Here is a 15,546-nt window from a genome sequence, read left to right as displayed (position 1 = left end):
GTCAATGATTTATTTCATGATAAAAAATACAGTTTACAATAAAACCAACTTTTGTACAAATGAATAACAATAAAATCAATATTTCATTGCATTACATTACATAAAAGGGACATGGTGGCAAATCTTTATATGTTGGAGTTCCATTCTTTCACAAACCATTTATTAAGAAGGGTGGCATTTCTTTTTTTGTCTAATAAATAATAAATGTACATTTCGCTAAAACAAAGACCTAAAACATCATCAGTAGATAAAACATCGTGCTTAAAAATCAGGATGTTCCTGGCCTTCCATAGAGCTTCTTTGGCGCAATTCATCGTCTTCCACGCTATTATCTTTTGGCTCGCGGTTGGGCATCCAAATAGTCCATATAAAATATCTTCATAATTCAAGTCTTTCAGGTCTGCCATCTTTACCAAAAGAGGGAATATTTTTTTCCAAAATTTCTTCGCAAAATCACACGTCCAAAAAATGTGTCGAATCGTTTCCTCGGCCTGGCAGCCTTCCCTCGGGCAGACGGCAGACCTCGCGAGCCTCCTTCTGTATTGGAATGCCCGGCATGGAAGACATTGATGAATGCAGCTCCAGGCCAGGTCCATCTGTGTATTAAAAAGATAAAACACATTAATAATTTTGAAGATAAAAGCACTTCGTTCCTCATTAAAATTCTCAATCCTGCTGACCGTCTCACTTTCTCTTAGGTCTTTAATTAATTTTTTACTATTTTTCAGCTCATTTACATTTTTTCCCTTCAGGTTGAATAAGGTCACTATCTTTTCTAAAATCACATAGTTTATTGAGAGTTTAAAAGCGTAAGGTGAGGATAAAACAATGTTGAACCACCCAAACCTTCGCATTAAAAACCCTGTATTAAAACGTAAAAAATAGGACCAATAATGTTCTTTAAAAAGGGAATTAAAACAGAAACTGAAGAACTTGATTAAAAGAAACCTGTTAAAATTCGGAAAATCTTTGCCACCCTTCGGTTTGGATTTCATCACAATCTCTCTTTTAAGTTTCTCCATTCTGGAACTCCAAAAGAAGGTAAAACATGCTTTAGTAATTTTTTGCAATAAAACCGTGGGGGGAGGGAAAACCATACTGAGATATAAAAGCAGGGGTAAAATGACCATTTTAATAATTAAAACTTTTCCCTCCATGGTAAGTTTTCTCATGTTCCACATACATATTTTTTGATTTACCTTCTGCGCCACCATGTCCCAACTGATAAAACCATTATCGCACTCACTGAAGGAGACACCTAAAATCGTAATATTATCTGACACAGGGACGGGTATGTCTCTAAAAGCCATGCTTCCTATATTTAAAATATTACTTTTGTCGAAGTTCACCTTAAAACCGGAAGCACAGCAATAAAACTCAATTTGTCTGAGGGTTCTCTGAAGCGACAGGGTGTCCCTGCAAAAAACCGCTACATCGTCCATGTACCCCACTGCTTTAGCCTCTACGCCGCCACCCCCGGGCAGGGGGACTCCACGTATTAACTTATCGCGGCGAATTGTACACAGTAGAGGCTCTAATGCGCAAATAAAAAGCAGTGGGGACAAGGGACACCCCTGCTTCACCCCTGAGTCTAAAATCACGTCCTGTGTCTTAAAACCATTCACTAAAATTTTGCTTGTGCAATCTTTATAAAAGGCTTTAAGTGATAATAAAAATCCTTCAGGTATACCCATACGCTCTAAAACCTTAAAAAGATAAAAATGAGAGACACGGTCGAACGCCTTCTCGAAGTCTATAGATAAAATGGCTAATTTACCTCTTCTAGACCTCGTGTCCTCAATCACATCTTTTACCAGGTTAAGATTATCCCAGATGCTGCGGCCTGGCACCCCACACACCTGGTTAGAGTGTACAATGTGGGGTATTATGGCTTTTAATCTATTTGCGCACACTTTTGCCATTATTTTATAGTCGCTATTCAGAAGGGTTATTGGTCTCCAGTTCTTCAAATCTGCGATGTCACCTTTCTTATGTAGCAGGGAGACCTCACCCTTCCGCCAGGACTTAGGCAGCATCTTGGAATTAAAAACTTCATAAAAAAGGCTAAAAAGATCCTCTTTTAAAATGTCATAAAATTTGACATAAAACTCACTGGGTATACCGTCCGGTCCGGGAACTTTTCCGGCTTTAAAACTCTTTACCGTTTCTAAAACCTCCTGCTCCGTCAGCTCCTGTAATAAAAAATTCTGGGAGACAGGGTCTAAAACAGTAGTAATCTCCTTCAGTGAGTCACGCATAAAATTATGATCCACAGTTTTAACACTAAAAAGGTCAGCATAAAACTCATGAACTTTACTTAAAATACCCTGTACATCTGACACACCTTCAATATTTTTAATAATAGCCTTTTTATTGTTAATTTTTTTAAAAAAGTACCTGGAGCAGGTCTCATTCTCCTCCACATGCTGAATTTTGGAACGAAAAATGATTTCTTTGCCTTTCTGCTCCAGGCACTGAGCTATTTCTTTTTTTAAATTAGTGATGTCAGTTTTAACGTCAATTTCATTATCTCTCATCTTGTACAGGGTCTGCAGACGGGTGCTGAGAATTTTAAAAAAAGCATGTTTTTCTCTGGCTTTCGCCACGCTCTTTTTAATAAAAAATTCCTTTATTCTTTTTTTCATTTTCTCCCACCATGCACTGATGGGAGTACGCATGTCTCTCCCCCGCCTGCATTTTTGGTAAAATTCAATAAAATCAGTAAAAACCTGTGGATCATCTAAAAGGGAAACATTTAACTTCCAGGACTTCTTACACACCGGTTTATTAAAATCACGCTTTACATAAAATGATAAAAGCTTGTGATCTGAGAAAACATTAGTTAAAACTTCACAATTAAAAGGCAGTACATTCTCATTACAAAAAATAAAATCTATCCTGGAGCTACAGGTGGCGTTGCTCCAGGTAACGCCGGCTTCCTCTGGGCTGCTCCTATTACATTCTTTGTACAAATCTGTTAATTTAAAATCATTTACAATATCTTTGAGCAGTCCAGAGGTCTTATCGTAATTCCTACTTGTAGTACTGGTAAGCCGGCGTTCCCCCCTCAGGATACAGTTAAAATCACCTGCGAGGATAAAAGGCTCAGTTGTATTAATAAAAAGAGGTAACATTTCTAGCATCTCTGCTCTCTCCTTTTTGTCAGGTGAGCCGTAAAAATTTAAAAACTGCCATTTTACGCCGTCAATAAAAGCTTTAACCAATAAAATACGTCCTGGAAGAATCTCTTGAATAAAATCAATAAAAACGTTTCCCTTAAAAAGAATGGCGACCCCTGCTGATCTGGACTCGTTAGATCCAGACCAGACTGATGGACCATACTTCCAATCCTCTTTGTATTTATGGTACTTCATTGCATGGGGAATGCCGCACTCCTGCAGGAAAAAAACAGAGGCTGCCAGGCCAGATAAAAAACTGAAGAGAGCAACCCTTCTGACTTTGGACTTGGCGCCCCTCACGTTGAGGGAGATCCCCTTTATTTCAGACATCGTGGAGTTTTAATTGTGTTAGTCTTGATTTTAAAAAATAAATAATCGTGTTACTTAAAATCAGACTTGGCCTCCACCAGCAATACCAGAAATCTCGCTTGAACTCATCTCCCCGCCCTCGTCTGACTCTAGCGAGAAAGGGGATGATTCAGGAGAGGAACTACCTTCCGTGAGCGTCGAGCCAACAGCCCTCATCTCGTATACAGGGAGTCCAGATTCACACAGCCTTACCTGGGTCTCTAACGGCTGACCATATAGGTCTGTATCGGGTGGGTCCCCCAAGGGCCCCGCCGCTCCCCCCTGAGGCCGTGCAGGCCGTGCAGGCCGTTCTAGAGGGGGAGGTTGCGCACATGGCGGGGTGTCGGTTGGCTCGGGGGGAACAGTGCCCACCCTCCTCACCAGTAACGACGAGGGGGCGGTCCTAGGAGGAGCCTCACTTTGCTTTACGGACGTATCCATTTGCTCCTCCCCTGTCACCCCCCTACCGGCACGCTCCTGTTTACCCTTTTTACGGGGACCCACTTTCAGCCAACCTTCCTCTTCAGACTCCGTATCTAGAGACCCAGGATTGGGAGCAGGCCCGGCATCCACTGAGCAACCAGCACTCTGGGATGCCTCAGTTATCTCACTGGCCTGCCCCTTCTCAGCCTTACGTTTGGCTTGGCGTTTTTCCTTCGCACTGGACTCCCTTCTCTCCTCTGAGGCTGTTGGCTGTGAGGTACCTGCTTTGGCTCCAACAGACCGTACCCTTGAAGCCCAGGTACCCCGCTGCTCCTTTGCAGCACTGGCTTGTTCCTCTCCCTGAGGGTGGGGCTGGTCCGCTGGTGGAGCACGTGGGGGCGCCCCGGGTTGCTCTTCTTCTCCGCTTCGGTACCTATGAGGACAAGAAAAATACAAGTGACCAGTTTTTTGACAAAAGTTGCATTTTTTTTCTTCTGTGCACTCCCTTATATTGTGCTCTTTGCTTCCACAGTTTCTGCAGGTGACATCGCAGTTAAAACTGGTATGTCCATAGGTACCACAAGCCCTGCAGAAGTTTGGCATCCCTGAGAAGTAGAGGTCGCCATTCACATTTCCAATTTTAAAACGAGCCGGTGGTAATCTCGTTTCTTGGGTGGAGGGGTCCTTAATCAGCGTAACTAAAAACTTCCATTTGGCGGTCCACACTCCACACTCGTTCATCACTTTCCCCAGGAGTTTGACATTTTTGAAGTAGGCAGCTAGAAATGCTGCCACTTCCATATCTCTCACATATGGGGAATACATTTTAATCACCACGAGTTTGGTTATTTCAAATTCATGCTCTACTACCTTGACTCCCGCTGCTACGAGTTCACCTTGTTTCCTCTCAGCTCGGTCCATAGCATCACGGAGTATTCCTTCTCCCATGAAGGTGACATCGTAGATTCCTCGCTTCGGGTAGTCCTGGATAGCCAAGAGCTCGTTCTTGTGGACCGCCAGCAGATCTTCCAAAATGGCGTGGACTAAAAATTTAATACCACGGGGACCGCCTCCACCCTCTGCCACGATAAATCGTGCAGAATTCTTAAGCCGGGCGTACACCGGCACCGCATCGGGTTCGCCTGCCATTAGCGTGGCCAGGTCGAACCGCACAGCTTTCGCTGCGCCCCTTGTCTTACGGAGACCAAGGGGCTGGGGGGGATCGCAACTCGTTGCTCAGGACTAAGCCTCTCTCCCAAATAGCAGCACGGGGGTGAAGTCCAGGCGAACCTGGACGATCCCCCGAGGCCGAGAGAGAGGGTACCTGAGCACCTTCTGACCAAAAACCTCCTGTATAAATACACTTGGTCTTAGCCAAAAGGCCGAGAAGCGATAACCCGAGCGGCCCTTGCCTTGCCCGAGCCTGTCCCATACTGCTGTTCACCCCTTGCAGCGATTGATTCAGCCTACTCCTAGGCAATTCCATGGGGCCCTGCAGGCTCACACACATTTACAGCTACTAAGCGGGAGGTGAATAAAGGCCGGAGAGGAAGCTACACAGGATTTGCTTCTTTTGCTTGCACCACAATGCAGTGCTGAAAGAGGAGGAATCTACATAAAAACGCCTTCCTGGCAACGCCCAAATGCCCTCCTGCCATGCAGATAAACACTGGCAGCGGCAGCAAGTGCATGCCCACAGCCACCCCTTGTTCCTTCACACCTTGTATCAGCTTTAATCCAGTCCAGTCCGGTGCTGCCTGCTGAGCAGCACTGACCAACACTGCCTGGGCCCAGGCTTTTATCTCTGAGGCAGGCCCCATTATGATGTCAGAAAGCTGGCTCTGGAATCCTGAGGGCTCCACTATGACACGTGCAAAGTTCCGTCTGAACTTTATATAAGACGGTGCGGCTCAGTCAGTCACTCAGTGTTGCCTGAGAGGGCAACACTGCAACAGCCGGCCGCCAGGCTGGCTTTTTTTTGCACATTTATTTGCCTCCAGGAGGCCACAAGAGGGAGACAAGGGACTGCAAAATGGAAAATAAGCATCCACCAACTTTACAGACAACTTCTCTTTGCTCCTACAACCTCCATCCTTGCACAGTTTGTTATTCTTCTAGGTAACATAGTAACAAATCCAAATTGCTGCTCTCTTTGTAGGCAAGCAAGGCTTTGTTGCAACTGCAATTCTTACTTCTTCTTGAAATGTAGGGACGACAGTACATTCCATCACATCCATGTAGTGTACACAGGTAGGTCCATTGTGGCGGGCAGGCAGGCAGGCAGGCAGGCAGGCGGGCGGGCGGGCGGGCGGGCGGCTTTAATGGCTGTTTGCTGTTCCCCTACTCCACTCCGCTATTTGACTGTGGTGCTGCATCAATCAGTGGCTGGCTCAGGTGCAGCTCTTTAACCTACCTAGGAGGGAGGGCGGAGAGAAGACAAGGAAGGTGAATGAGCTGTTCCAATGTGAAATGCCGGAAACACAGAAACACAGAAGACACACACACAACAAGAGGTGGCAATGTATTAATTAATTGCATTTAATAAATGAGCTCATTATCACACATGACTGTACAAATGCATTGTCCAACAGGTGTTGAAATAATGGGATTAAAAGGGGAGATCCCATCAGAAAGACAAAAACAATAGCAAACACAAATAGCACTTTTGGAATCTGATTTTAGTCAACACATAAGGGAAGGGTGCACCGGTCCTGGAAATACTGCAATACCAGGTCAATGCGTGGAGTGGACAGAGCAAGCTCTATTTCCATCTCCCTGTTCTAAAAATCCATTTAATATATGGTCCCCAGATAGGGGACGTATCAGATATTAAACTGATAAGAACAGATACTACACTTGATCTTAGCCAAAAGGCCGAGAAGCGATAACCCGAGCGGCCCTTGCCTTGCCCGAGCCTGTCCCATACTGCTGTTCACCCCTTGCAGCGATTGATTCAGCCTACTCCTAGGCAATTCCATGGGGCCCTGCAGGCTCACACACATTTACAGCTACTAAGCGGGAGGTGAATAAAGGCCGGAGAGGAAGCTACACAGGATTTGCTTCTTTTGCTTGCACCACAATGCAGTGCTGAAAGAGGAGGAATCTACATAAAAACGCCTTCCTGGCAACGCCCAAATGCCCTCCTGCCATGCAGATAAACACTGGCAGCGGCAGCAAGTGCATGCCCACAGCCACCCCTTGTTCCTTCACACCTTGTATCAGCTTTAATCCAGTCCAGTCCGGTGCTGCCTGCTGAGCAGCACTGACCAACACTGCCTGGGCCCAGGCTTTTATCTCTGAGGCAGGCCCCATTATGATGTCAGAAAGCTGGCTCTGGAATCCTGAGGGCTCCACTATGACACGTGCAAAGTTCCGTCTGAACTTTATATAAGACGGTGCGGCTCAGTCAGTCACTCAGTGTTGCCTGAGAGGGCAACACTGCAACAGCCGGCCGCCAGGCTGGCTTTTTTTTGCACATTTATTTGCCTCCAGGAGGCCACAAGAGGGAGACAAGGGACTGCAAAATGGAAAATAAGCATCCACCAACTTTACAGACAACTTCTCTTTGCTCCTACAACCTCCATCCTTGCACAGTTTGTTATTCTTCTAGGTAACATAGTAACAAATCCAAATTGCTGCTCTCTTTGTAGGCAAGCAAGGCTTTGTTGCAACTGCAATTCTTACTTCTTCTTGAAATGTAGGGACGACAGTACATTCCATCACATCCATGTAGTGTACACAGGTAGGTCCATTGTGGCGGGCAGGCAGGCAGGCAGGCAGGCAGGCGGGCGGGCGGGCGGGCGGGCGGCTTTAATGGCTGTTTGCTGTTCCCCTACTCCACTCCGCTATTTGACTGTGGTGCTGCATCAATCAGTGGCTGGCTCAGGTGCAGCTCTTTAACCTACCTAGGAGGGAGGGCGGAGAGAAGACAAGGAAGGTGAATGAGCTGTTCCAATGTGAAATGCCGGAAACACAGAAACACAGAAGACACACACACAACAAGAGGTGGCAATGTATTAATTAATTGCATTTAATAAATGAGCTCATTATCACACATGACTGTACAAATGCATTGTCCAACAGGTGTTGAAATAATGGGATTAAAAGGGGAGATCCCATCAGAAAGACAAAAACAATAGCAAACACAAATAGCACTTTTGGAATCTGATTTTGTTCCTTCACACCTTGTAGTGTACACAGGTAGGTCCATTGTGGCGGGCAGGCAGGCAGGCAGGCAGGCAGGCGGGCGGGCGGGCGGGCGGGCGGCTTTAATGGCTGTTTGCTGTTCCCCTACTCCACTCCGCTATTTGACTGTGGTGCTGCATCAATCAGTGGCTGGCTCAGGTGCAGCTCTTTAACCTACCTAGGAGGGAGGGCGGAGAGAAGACAAGGAAGGTGAATGAGCTGTTCCAATGTGAAATGCCGGAAACACAGAAACACAGAAGACACACAGCCGGCCGCCAGGCTGTCTTTTTTTTGCACATTTATTTGCCTCCAGGAGGCCACAAGAGGGAGACAAGGGACTGCAAAATGGAAAATAGGCATCCACCAACTTTACAGACAACTTCTCTTTGCTCCTACAACCTCCATCCTTGCACAGTTTGTTATTCTTCCAGGTAACATAGTAACAAATCCAAATTGCTGCTCTCTTTGTAGGCAAGCAAGGGTTTGTTGCAACTGCAATTCTTACTTCTTCTTGGAAATGTAGGGACGACAGTACATTCCATCACATCCATCTAGTGTACACAGGTAGGTCCATTGTGGCGGGCGGGCTGCTTTAATGGCTGTTTGCTGTTCCCCCTACTCCACTCCACTATTTGACTGTGGTGCTGCATCAATCAATCAGTGGCTGGCTCAGGTGCAGCTCTTTAACCTACCTAAAAGGGAGGGCGGAGAGAAGACAAGGAAGGTGAATGAGCTGTTCCAATGTGAAATGCCGGAAACACAGAAACACAGAAGACACACACACACACACACACACACACACACACACACACACACACACACACACACACACACACACACACACACACACACAACAAGAGGTGGCAATGTATTAATTAATTGCATTTAATAAATGAGCTCATTATCACACATGACTGTACAAATGCATTGTCCAACAGGTGTTGAAATAATGGGATTAAAAGGGGAGATCCCATCAGAAAGACAAAAACAATAGCAAACACAAATAGCACTTTTGGAATCTGATTTTAGTCAACACATAAGGGAAGGGTGCACCGGTCCTGGAAATACTGCAATACCAGGTCAATGCGTGGAGTGGACAGAGCAAGCTCTATTTCCATCTCCCTGTTCTAAAAATCCATTTAATATATGGTCCCCAGATAGGGGACGTATCAGATATTAAACTGATAAGAACAGATACTACACTTGATCTTAGCCAAAAGGCCGAGAAGCGATAACCCGAGCGGCCCTTGCCTTGCCCGAGCCTGTCCCATACTGCTGTTCACCCCTTGCAGCGATTGATTCAGCCTACTCCTAGGCAATTCCATGGGGCCCTGCAGGCTCACACACATTTACAGCTACTAAGCGGGAGGGAGGTGAATAAAGGCCGGAGAGGAAGCTACACAGGATTTGCTTCTTTTGCTTGCACCACAATGCAGTGCTGAAAGAGGAGGAATCTACATAAAAACGCCTTCCTGGCAACGCCCAAATGCCCTCCTGCCATGCAGATAAACACTGGCAGCGGCAGCAAGTGCATGCCCACAGCCACCCCTTGTTCCTTCACACCTTGTATCAGCTTTAATCCAGTCCAGTCCGGTGCTGCCTGCTGAGCAGCACTGACCAACACTGCCTGGGCCCAGGCTTTTATCTCTGAGGCAGGCCCCATTATGATGTCAGAAAGCTGGCTCTGGAATCCTGAGGGCTCCACTATGACACGTGCAAAGTTCCGTCTGAACTTTATATAAGACGGTGCGGCTCAGTCAGTCACTCAGTGTTGCCTGAGAGGGCAACACTGCAACAGCCGGCCGCCAGGCTGGCTTTTTTTTGCACATTTATTTGCCTCCAGGAGGCCACAAGAGGGAGACAAGGGACTGCAAAATGGAAAATAAGCATCCACCAACTTTACAGACAACTTCTCTTTGCTCCTACAACCTCCATCCTTGCACAGTTTGTTATTCTTCTAGGTAACATAGTAACAAATCCAAATTGCTGCTCTCTTTGTAGGCAAGCAAGGCTTTGTTGCAACTGCAATTCTTACTTCTTCTTGAAATGTAGGGACGACAGTACATTCCATCACATCCATGTAGTGTACACAGGTAGGTCCATTGTGGCGGGCAGGCAGGCAGGCAGGCAGGCAGGCGGGCGGGCGGGCGGGCGGGCGGCTTTAATGGCTGTTTGCTGTTCCCCTACTCCACTCCGCTATTTGACTGTGGTGCTGCATCAATCAGTGGCTGGCTCAGGTGCAGCTCTTTAACCTACCTAGGAGGGAGGGCGGAGAGAAGACAAGGAAGGTGAATGAGCTGTTCCAATGTGAAATGCCGGAAACACAGAAACACAGAAGACACACACACAACAAGAGGTGGCAATGTATTAATTAATTGCATTTAATAAATGAGCTCATTATCACACATGACTGTACAAATGCATTGTCCAACAGGTGTTGAAATAATGGGATTAAAAGGGGAGATCCCATCAGAAAGACAAAAACAATAGCAAACACAAATAGCACTTTTGGAATCTGATTTTAGTCAACACATAAGGGAAGGGTGCACCGGTCCTGGAAATACTGCAATACCAGGTCAATGCGTGGAGTGGACAGAGCAAGCTCTATTTCCATCTCCCTGTTCTAAAAATCCATTTAATATATGGTCCCCAGATAGGGGACGTATCAGATATTAAACTGATAAGAACAGATACTACACTTGATCTTAGCCAAAAGGCCGAGAAGCGATAACCCGAGCGGCCCTTGCCTTGCCCGAGCCTGTCCCATACTGCTGTTCACCCCTTGCAGCGATTGATTCAGCCTACTCCTAGGCAATTCCATGGGGCCCTGCAGGCTCACACACATTTACAGCTACTAAGCGGGAGGTGAATAAAGGCCGGAGAGGAAGCTACACAGGATTTGCTTCTTTTGCTTGCACCACAATGCAGTGCTGAAAGAGGAGGAATCTACATAAAAACGCCTTCCTGGCAACGCCCAAATGCCCTCCTGCCATGCAGATAAACACTGGCAGCGGCAGCAAGTGCATGCCCACAGCCACCCCTTGTTCCTTCACACCTTGTATCAGCTTTAATCCAGTCCAGTCCGGTGCTGCCTGCTGAGCAGCACTGACCAACACTGCCTGGGCCCAGGCTTTTATCTCTGAGGCAGGCCCCATTATGATGTCAGAAAGCTGGCTCTGGAATCCTGAGGGCTCCACTATGACACGTGCAAAGTTCCGTCTGAACTTTATATAAGACGGTGCGGCTCAGTCAGTCACTCAGTGTTGCCTGAGAGGGCAACACTGCAACAGCCGGCCGCCAGGCTGGCTTTTTTTTGCACATTTATTTGCCTCCAGGAGGCCACAAGAGGGAGACAAGGGACTGCAAAATGGAAAATAAGCATCCACCAACTTTACAGACAACTTCTCTTTGCTCCTACAACCTCCATCCTTGCACAGTTTGTTATTCTTCTAGGTAACATAGTAACAAATCCAAATTGCTGCTCTCTTTGTAGGCAAGCAAGGCTTTGTTGCAACTGCAATTCTTACTTCTTCTTGAAATGTAGGGACGACAGTACATTCCATCACATCCATGTAGTGTACACAGGTAGGTCCATTGTGGCGGGCAGGCAGGCAGGCAGGCAGGCAGGCGGGCGGGCGGGCGGGCGGGCGGCTTTAATGGCTGTTTGCTGTTCCCCTACTCCACTCCGCTATTTGACTGTGGTGCTGCATCAATCAGTGGCTGGCTCAGGTGCAGCTCTTTAACCTACCTAGGAGGGAGGGCGGAGAGAAGACAAGGAAGGTGAATGAGCTGTTCCAATGTGAAATGCCGGAAACACAGAAACACAGAAGACACACACACAACAAGAGGTGGCAATGTATTAATTAATTGCATTTAATAAATGAGCTCATTATCACACATGACTGTACAAATGCATTGTCCAACAGGTGTTGAAATAATGGGATTAAAAGGGGAGATCCCATCAGAAAGACAAAAACAATAGCAAACACAAATAGCACTTTTGGAATCTGATTTTAGTCAACACATAAGGGAAGGGTGCACCGGTCCTGGAAATACTGCAATACCAGGTCAATGCGTGGAGTGGACAGAGCAAGCTCTATTTCCATCTCCCTGTTCTAAAAATCCATTTAATATATGGTCCCCAGATAGGGGACGTATCAGATATTAAACTGATAAGAACAGATACTACACTTGATCTTAGCCAAAAGGCCGAGAAGCGATAACCCGAGCGGCCCTTGCCTTGCCCGAGCCTGTCCCATACTGCTGTTCACCCCTTGCAGCGATTGATTCAGCCTACTCCTAGGCAATTCCATGGGGCCCTGCAGGCTCACACACATTTACAGCTACTAAGCGGGAGGTGAATAAAGGCCGGAGAGGAAGCTACACAGGATTTGCTTCTTTTGCTTGCACCACAATGCAGTGCTGAAAGAGGAGGAATCTACATAAAAACGCCTTCCTGGCAACGCCCAAATGCCCTCCTGCCATGCAGATAAACACTGGCAGCGGCAGCAAGTGCATGCCCACAGCCACCCCTTGTTCCTTCACACCTTGTATCAGCTTTAATCCAGTCCAGTCCGGTGCTGCCTGCTGAGCAGCACTGACCAACACTGCCTGGGCCCAGGCTTTTATCTCTGAGGCAGGCCCCATTATGATGTCAGAAAGCTGGCTCTGGAATCCTGAGGGCTCCACTATGACACGTGCAAAGTTCCGTCTGAACTTTATATAAGACGGTGCGGCTCAGTCAGTCACTCAGTGTTGCCTGAGAGGGCAACACTGCAACAGCCGGCCGCCAGGCTGGCTTTTTTTTGCACATTTATTTGCCTCCAGGAGGCCACAAGAGGGAGACAAGGGACTGCAAAATGGAAAATAAGCATCCACCAACTTTACAGACAACTTCTCTTTGCTCCTACAACCTCCATCCTTGCACAGTTTGTTATTCTTCTAGGTAACATAGTAACAAATCCAAATTGCTGCTCTCTTTGTAGGCAAGCAAGGCTTTGTTGCAACTGCAATTCTTACTTCTTCTTGAAATGTAGGGACGACAGTACATTCCATCACATCCATGTAGTGTACACAGGTAGGTCCATTGTGGCGGGCAGGCAGGCAGGCAGGCAGGCAGGCGGGCGGGCGGGCGGGCGGGCGGCTTTAATGGCTGTTTGCTGTTCCCCTACTCCACTCCGCTATTTGACTGTGGTGCTGCATCAATCAGTGGCTGGCTCAGGTGCAGCTCTTTAACCTACCTAGGAGGGAGGGCGGAGAGAAGACAAGGAAGGTGAATGAGCTGTTCCAATGTGAAATGCCGGAAACACAGAAACACAGAAGACACACACACAACAAGAGGTGGCAATGTATTAATTAATTGCATTTAATAAATGAGCTCATTATCACACATGACTGTACAAATGCATTGTCCAACAGGTGTTGAAATAATGGGATTAAAAGGGGAGATCCCATCAGAAAGACAAAAACAATAGCAAACACAAATAGCACTTTTGGAATCTGATTTTAGTCAACACATAAGGGAAGGGTGCACCGGTCCTGGAAATACTGCAATACCAGGTCAATGCGTGGAGTGGACAGAGCAAGCTCTATTTCCATCTCCCTGTTCTAAAAATCCATTTAATATATGGTCCCCAGATAGGGGACGTATCAGATATTAAACTGATAAGAACAGATTTTTTGATTGAAAAATGCTTTATTGACAATCAATCGTCATCATACAAACATTACTGCGACGCAGCGCAAGCCATGAAGCAGCAAATAATAAATAATAACAGTCGTCAAACATAACATGACAGTATAATACACAGTACAGGCTAGCCTATGCTATACATTACACCACATGCTACACTAACATTCTTGCATTCACTAAAGCCAAACAACAAAGCATTACAGACAAGTGATGGGATAGGGGAGTGGGTAGGAGGGGATAGGGAAGGGGGAAATCACAGGCCCGAAGCTTTATTGAAAGACAACACACAAGAAGGGAGAGTGGGGGGAAGGGGAGTATCAGTCCTCTTCCTCATCGACGTCCGGGCTGTCCCAGGTGGAATAGTCTCTGAGCAGGCTGTGGATCAGCCTGCGGCAGTCCTGGACGGACACACTCTCTCTCCGCAAAATCAGACGGTTCCTGGCAAACCATATAGCGTCCTTAAAGCAGTTCATAAGGCGCCAGGCTTCCTGGATTGCTCCATCCGTGGTATTCCCAGGAAATAGTCCATAAAGTACCGAGCGGTACGACAGTCTGTTCCTGGGTACTGAGTCCTTGAGTTCATGTTCCAAGGCTTTCAACAGACCCTGTGCAAAGGGGCACTGCCAGAAAATGTGCAAAGATGTTTCCTCCGTGAAGGGGCACCTGGGGCAGTACCGGGTCTTGCACAGGTTGCGGGCATGCATGAATGACCTAAGAGGCAGTCCTCCCTGGATGGCCATCCATGAAATGTCCTTGTGCCCGTTGGTCAACCTGCCAGATGACACGTTAGTCCAAACAGTCTCCAACGTGTCGGCATGAAGCCCTGGAACAGACTCCAGTGAGTCCTTTGCTCTGATGTGCTTGTGGATCGTCTTAGGTTTCCACAAGTCGGGCTTAAGACCCTCCAGTTGATGCTCCCTCACGAACCGGACGACATCTCCGTAGAACCAGGGAGCGTGCCAGTTGTAAGGGAAGGAGCTGTCCCACTTGTCCCAGCCAAAACCTCGCCAGAGGGGAAGGAGGAAGTAGCGGGACATGGCCTTGCCCGCAGAGCCGTTTGCTGTCCTCAGAGTCCTACGAACACAGTCACATACAAAAGCGATCCGCAGCAGAGTGGGAATGTCGGGTATACCCTTCCCACCTTTGCGGGGCTCCTTGTACATAACAGTCCGCTTTACTCTGTCCATTTTCGAGCCCCAGATGAAGCGAAACACAGTCCTGGTAATGGCCCTCGAGACGGTGGCAAGAGGGGGCCATGCCTGTGCAGTGTATTGTAGCACAGGCAAGACTTCGTTACGCAGGACCATTGCTTTGCCCTCAATAGTGAGTTGTCTGAGGCTCCACAGTCCGATCCTTTGGTTGACTTTGGCCAAGCGTTCTTCCCACGACTTTAGGGCTGCACCTTCCTTACCGAACCAGACTCCCAGAATTTTGATGAAGTCCGGCTTGATAGTAAACGGGAAGGAGGCAGGAGAAGGCAGGTACCACTTTCCGAAGAGCATGGCTTCCGACTTCCCGCAGTTGACTTTTGCCCCTGAAGCGCGTCCGAACTCCTCACAGGTCTGGACGAGTGCAGTCACCGAACTCTGGTCAGCGCAGAAGACGGTCACGTCGTCCATGTACAGCGAGCATTTGACCTCGAAGTGTCCTGGACCTGGTGCGGTGATCCCTCTGATCTCTCCATTCTGCCGGATAGCCTCTGCGAAGAGCTCTATAACA

At 47.3% G+C, this 15,546-nt stretch overlaps 4 non-coding genes and 1 pseudogene across 4 annotated transcripts; all 5 read right to left on the bottom strand.

Moving 5' to 3' along the window:
• Positions 1 to 6,645: 6,645 nt before the first annotated feature.
• Positions 6,646 to 6,836, bottom strand: LOC142720278 (U2 spliceosomal RNA). Its single transcript, XR_012873068.1, has one exon. It is a non-coding gene; the product is annotated as a U2 spliceosomal RNA (small nuclear RNA).
• Positions 6,837 to 9,177: 2,341 nt separating this feature from the next.
• LOC142720277 (U2 spliceosomal RNA) lies at positions 9,178 to 9,368 on the bottom strand. The gene has a single exon (XR_012873067.1). It is a non-coding gene; the product is annotated as a U2 spliceosomal RNA (small nuclear RNA).
• Positions 9,369 to 10,673: 1,305 nt separating this feature from the next.
• Positions 10,674 to 10,864, bottom strand: LOC142720276 (U2 spliceosomal RNA). Its single transcript, XR_012873066.1, has one exon. It is a non-coding gene; the product is annotated as a U2 spliceosomal RNA (small nuclear RNA).
• Positions 10,865 to 12,165: 1,301 nt separating this feature from the next.
• On the bottom strand, positions 12,166 to 12,356 carry LOC142720275 (U2 spliceosomal RNA). The gene has a single exon (XR_012873065.1). It is a non-coding gene; the product is annotated as a U2 spliceosomal RNA (small nuclear RNA).
• Positions 12,357 to 13,657: 1,301 nt separating this feature from the next.
• Positions 13,658 to 13,832, bottom strand: LOC142720241 (U2 spliceosomal RNA; annotated as a pseudogene).
• Between the last annotated feature and the right edge of the window lie 1,714 nt (positions 13,833 to 15,546).

The sequence above is a fragment of the Rhinoderma darwinii genome, unplaced genomic scaffold (assembly GCF_050947455.1).
Source record: "Rhinoderma darwinii isolate aRhiDar2 unplaced genomic scaffold, aRhiDar2.hap1 Scaffold_495, whole genome shotgun sequence".
In the NCBI taxonomy this organism is placed as follows: domain Eukaryota; kingdom Metazoa; phylum Chordata; class Amphibia; order Anura; family Rhinodermatidae; genus Rhinoderma; species Rhinoderma darwinii.
Note: the sequence above shows the minus strand (reverse complement) of the source record. Positions and strands in the feature narration are given on the sequence as shown.